The sequence below is a fragment of the Varanus komodoensis genome, unplaced genomic scaffold, assembly GCF_004798865.1.
Source record: "Varanus komodoensis strain SLA01 unplaced genomic scaffold, ASM479886v1 scaffold55, whole genome shotgun sequence".
Taxonomy (NCBI): Eukaryota; Metazoa; Chordata; class Lepidosauria; order Squamata; family Varanidae; genus Varanus; species Varanus komodoensis.
The window spans coordinates 1,597,375-1,602,484 of record NW_025336157.1 but is presented as its reverse complement, the minus strand read 5'-3'; the positions used below and the strand labels follow the sequence as shown (position 1 = coordinate 1,602,484).

At 57.5% G+C, this 5,110-nt stretch overlaps 1 protein-coding gene across 2 annotated transcripts in view; it reads right to left on the bottom strand.

The window, feature by feature from the left end:
- The window catches only part of SYVN1 (synoviolin 1), a 20,620-nt gene extending 20,473 nt beyond the window's left edge, over nucleotides 1-147 (bottom strand). For both annotated transcript variants that reach the window (XR_006416525.1, XM_044448820.1), the window contains exon 1: nucleotides 53-147. The gene's annotated coding sequence lies outside the window, so the exon portion shown is untranslated. The remainder of the gene's footprint in view (nucleotides 1-52) is intronic.
- Nucleotides 148-5,110: the final 4,963 nt, after the last annotated feature.

The window sequence follows — 5,110 nt, the reverse complement described above, 5'->3', positions numbered from 1 at the left end:
CCCCGCGGCTCCCCACCGGCGGCGGCCCGGCCCGGCCCGGCCCCGCACTCACCAGCCCCGGCAGCCCGCGCGCCCCCCGCGACCAGCGCCGCCAACTCCTCCGCCTGCGCCAACCGGAAGCCGCGACACTCGGCAGACACCTCACTTCCGCTCCGGCTGTACCAAGCGCTCCCCTCGGCGTGCGGGCGTCGCCTCGCGCTCCCCGCTCCGTGGCCGGGACTCCATTCGTCCGCGTGGACAGCAAGACCCGCAAAAGCATTTCCAGCCTTTCAAAGGCTCCGCTGCTCTTCCGACCTCCCCGCGCCTGGTCTTTCTCCGCTCGCTCCCCCCTCCTCGCGTCCCCCGATGGTTCGCTCCGCCGAGCGCCGGGCTGTGTTGTCCTTTAACGCCGGACAGGCGAAAGAGGGTCCCGTGGCTCCCGCTGATTGGAGGAGACGCCTGACTTCGGACCAATCGAAAAATTCCTCCCGAGCTGGGCCAATTGGATGGAACAGCGGTTGCTAGGCGGGAGGCGGTCTCAGAAACGTGTCTCGCGTTCAGATGTTACCCGGACAGCCTGTAACCCGGGCACGCCACTCTAAGCCTCCTTCGCCTCATTGCAGATCCGCTGCGATAATACCAAGAGCGCTAATGTGTTTCTCTGCACACAACCCAGTTAAATACCAACCCGAACGCAATGCCCGGATTCTAGTCCTCATGATTTGAACTCGCCCATAAAGAGGTCACACAGTTTGCAGTGTCATGTAATGCATGTCTACTCAGAAGTAAGTGCTAGGGAGTTCCATGAGGCCTGAGTCAATATGCAGAGACAGGCTTGCAACTTTTTTCTTGTTTATGGTAATAAACCTCTCCTTCAAAGTGGCCCCCATTTGAGCACCCACCCCCTTTCTTGGGTGACAAGCCTAGTTTCCCCACACTTCTTTGTAGTAGGTCTACTGCTTTACTGCAAATTTAAAACAACCGCTGCCCCCACACTTCCCGCTTTGGGAATCACTGGATTAACATGTTGTCCTGTGTCTGGCTAAGATTTGTCTCTCCATTTTATCCCTTTGAGGTGGGTGAGGTGGTGAGAAAGCAACTCACCCGGGATTCCATCCAGTGGTATATCTTCACAACATCCTTGCAGGGTAGTTGCAGGAGCGTGACCAGCTAAGTTTCTCCCCTTTATTTTATCCCCAAAATAATCAGGGTGGGGGGTTAGCCTGAGACACTGCATAGAATTTCTCCCCTGTTGTATTCTTACAGCCACCCTTTGAGGCAGAGAGAGAAAGAAGCCAGCCCATGAAGTTCACCCAGTAAAGGGATTGGAGTTCCAAGCTCTAACCACTACAAACAAGAGGAAAATTAAAATCCCATTGAAATCCATTATGTTCTGGAGCAGTTCCTTCACAGCAAATGAATAAATACTTTCCTCTACCAAATACTTTCTGCACATTTTGACTCTGAAGCTCAACTTCTTGCATGATGCTTCCCTATCAGTTTGCTTTTTCAGGCCAGGTCTTAACTAGATGAAGACAGTAAAAGCCAAACGTTATATTTATATGTTTGAAATATTTTTATCCCATTCTCTAGGCCAAAAAAGGGAGCCTTTCAGAGGGGTTTACAGGCAGTCAGCTATGCAGCCTAAAACCATGCAAAAAACAGCAAAAGTAAAGGGGGAAACCTCGGTTAAAAACCATGGCAAAACAGAGTATTTAAAGGTACCATTCGATGTATATTCAGACAGGAAAGAATCCTACAAGTCCCAGCATGGCCCAGTCAGCAAAGCATCAAAAGATTAAATATTGTCAAATACATTGAGTAAGAAAACCTTACTTCAAAGTGGGTATCTCAGATAATCTCCAGTTTATTGGGACTTCTACTGAGGAGTAATAGCACTGCTCTCTTTCACTGTTTATCTCATGCTTGGGGTGTTTTTAGCTGTGTTTTTACTTTGCTTTTTCAATACCTTACATGGTCTTTATCTGGTGGTACTCCAGATTTTATACGTCCAATTTCACAGCTCAGAAATAGGGAATTTACTATCCTAGTGCCACTCCCCAAAACTCCCTGCTGCCACTACAAATTAAAGCAGTACAAAAGGGACCACTACGTATTTCAGGGGATTTGGCCACTGACTAAAAGTCCCCCCTCAACAACGCTTGCCTCCCATACACAGGAATAATATGCTGTATTTAATCCCCAATTGCAGTGGTCCAGGCACTAGCCCAAACTCTGAGATACAAGGTCTAGTCCCCACTCAGTCATGAAAATTGTTAGATGACTTTGGCCGAGAGAGAGAGAGAGAGAGAGAGAGAGAGAGAGAGAGAGAGACCTGCAGCCTAGCCTACCTCACAGGGTGCTGTGCGGCTCCATTGAAGGAGAGAACTTCTATTGTGAGCCGCCCCGAGGCTTTGTGGCGATGGGGGCGGCATAGAAATATTTTAAATAAATACACAAACTTTGCGAGCAGCTTTGGGTTCCCTGCAAGAGGAGAAAAAGCCGCACATTACCCAATATCACCACGGCAGTATCTCTGGCAAGCAAAGCAAATCCACGATGGTTCAAAAATGATCTGCTTTAGGAGAAGGAAGCTTGCTGCTTCCAAAGGGAAGCCCCCATGTACAGTGCAAGCTACGCGCGCCTACTCGGAAGTAAGCCTATTGCGGGCAGCGGGCCAGCGCGCACACGGCGCCTCGCAATCCTGGGGGGGGGGGGGGGGGGGAAGGGGGCGGCGAGCGGCTTTTAATCCCGCCTGCTTGGCGGGGATTGGTGCACCCGGAGTGGGGCCGCGCTTACAGGGGGCGGCGCTGCAAGAGGGGGCGAGGCCAGTGGGGGGCGGCTCACCTGCGTGGGCGTGGTTTGGCTCAGGTGTGGGAGGAGGAATGGGGGAAGGCGGGAAAAGTGTTCCTGGAGGAGAAGGGACAGCCTCTGTTGTCTCCCTTTTTGGGGTGGCGGCGTCTGCATTGCCTCTTATTTATTTGGGGTATTTCTGAGCCGTCCGGGCAGCCACGTGGGGAAGGAGGCACCCCTGGTCCTGCAGCACCGCCCTCTTACCTCCAATTTTAAATTTAAGCAACCTTGTTTCTGCCAGCAAGTCCCATGGCTTTAGAAGGAGTGAGCGGGGTGCTCTTGGGATTTTTCACGCGAGCTTTTTTTCTCTCGGGTTGGTCCCACGGGCGGTGCTCACACCATGGTGGGCTGGCAGCGGCGCAGAGTCCGGGGGCAGCTGGCCTAGATGAGCTGTTGGTGCAACTCAGAGGGTACCTTTCTATCCAACCCGCGCCCCTCAGAATAAAGAAGATTCTGACCAAAACAAAACCGGAGTCCACTGGGGGTGTACACTCAAAAGAACACTTGCGCTGCGTTCAGACAATCGGACAGGAGGTGGAGCATGGCGGTAGCCCTGGAGGGACTACGAAGAGGAAGTCCATCCGAGACATAACAACCCAGCGGTTTCATGCACCGCTCTGAGGGCGGGAAGGGGCTTGGGTTCCTCTCATGCGCCCGCAGCGAGGTCGAACGGGCGGATGCAAGAGGAAGGACTGTCGGGGTAGGCGTACCTTCGCACATCGAAGGCGTACCTGGCCAGCAAGACTCGCAACCTGGCTTCCCGATCAGAGCAGGAATCCCCCCATGAGTCTTAAAGCTGTTCTCGCAGCACAGGGCTTCTCCTCCTCTTGTTCCGACAGTTCCCGGTATGATTAGGCGCAGGGGACCATGGCCGCGCAGGGCGCCTTCTGCTGGAGGCATTTAATGTCCTCGCCTTGCTGCCCTGCTCTGTATTCCTCTTGCTCCCCGCCCCGATTCCCAGCCCTTTCCTCTTCTGCCCTCGAAGGATTGCATCGGGGTCTTGGACTGGAAAATGCAATCGTGTGTTTGAAATCTGACGTGCAGAAAGCAACCGCGGATTCTTTCCACCTCCTGAGCCTGCGATATGCGCATTTCTGGTCACCCACACTTTCAAAAAAGAGTATTCAAGAGTTGGAGTAAATGCAGAAAAGGGCAGCCAGCATGATCGCGGGGGGTGTGGGGGGGGGGGAGCTCCCTGTGAGCAACTGCAGGGACTGCGGCACGTGGGGGGGAGGAGGTGGTGTCCGAAACGATGCACGGTGTGGAGGGAACAGGAAGAGGGAGAGTTCCGTTTCCCCACTCCCAATGCTAGAAACCCGAAAGAGCCGTGGGGGGGGGGGGCATCTGGGACAGATAAAAGGGCAGGTGCGCACAGATCACGGGTGACTTGCCGGCTGCCGGTTTGGACAAGAGCTTTAAACGGGTTTGTGCGTCTTCCCGGGAGGGAGAAGCGGCCTGTGGCCACGGGTGAGATTCGACCGCTGGATCGGGGGGGCCGCGTGAGACTGCCTCCCCCACGCAGTTGCAGGAGGCTTGTGGGGGCACCGCGCCGCTGTCGTGCTATCCCGGGCATCCCATCGTGTGAACGCAGCGTTGGAGCAGGAAGACTCTCCTCCGGCTCGCCTCCTGGCTCCAACTTCTAAACATCTTCCTTCAGCTCGCCACGCTCCCTTTGCAGGGTTGCTGCGTGGCTGGAAGAGGCGCCTGGCACCCCCGGGGAGGGAGGTGGGCCCCGGGTGTCTCCGCCAGGAAGAGCCGCGGCGGGAGCCGCTGGGGCGCCGCCCGGACCTCCCTCGGCGTGTCCGAGCCCCCAGAGTTGGCATCGGCAGCTCCTGCGCCCCGGAGCCCCCCCGGAGGCTCGCCCGGCGGCCAGGCAAGGCAAGGCCAGGCCAGGCCAGGCCAGGCGCAGCACGGGGGACGTGGGAGCGGCGCAAGGGACCCCGCCGCGCCTGGCGCACGGCCGCTCCCGGGGCGCACGCCCTGGCCGCGCCGGTTGCGGCGGCCGGTCTGTCCGCTCGCTGTTGCAATGCGGGGAATGCGGCGGGCGGGGCGGGCGCTGCCCGGGCGGGGGGCCGCGGCACGGCGCTACCCGGCCGGGCGGGCGAGCCCCCCGGGCCGCCGCTCCCAGCCGGGCGCTCCTCAGCCCGGCGGGCGCGCCGCTGCTGCTGCTGCTGCTGCTCCTCCTCCTCGCCGCCCCCTCCGCCAGGCCCCCGGGAGCGAGAGGCGGAGGAGGCGTTTGGCAGGGCGGAGCCGCCGCCTGGCGAGCTGGGGGGAGCCA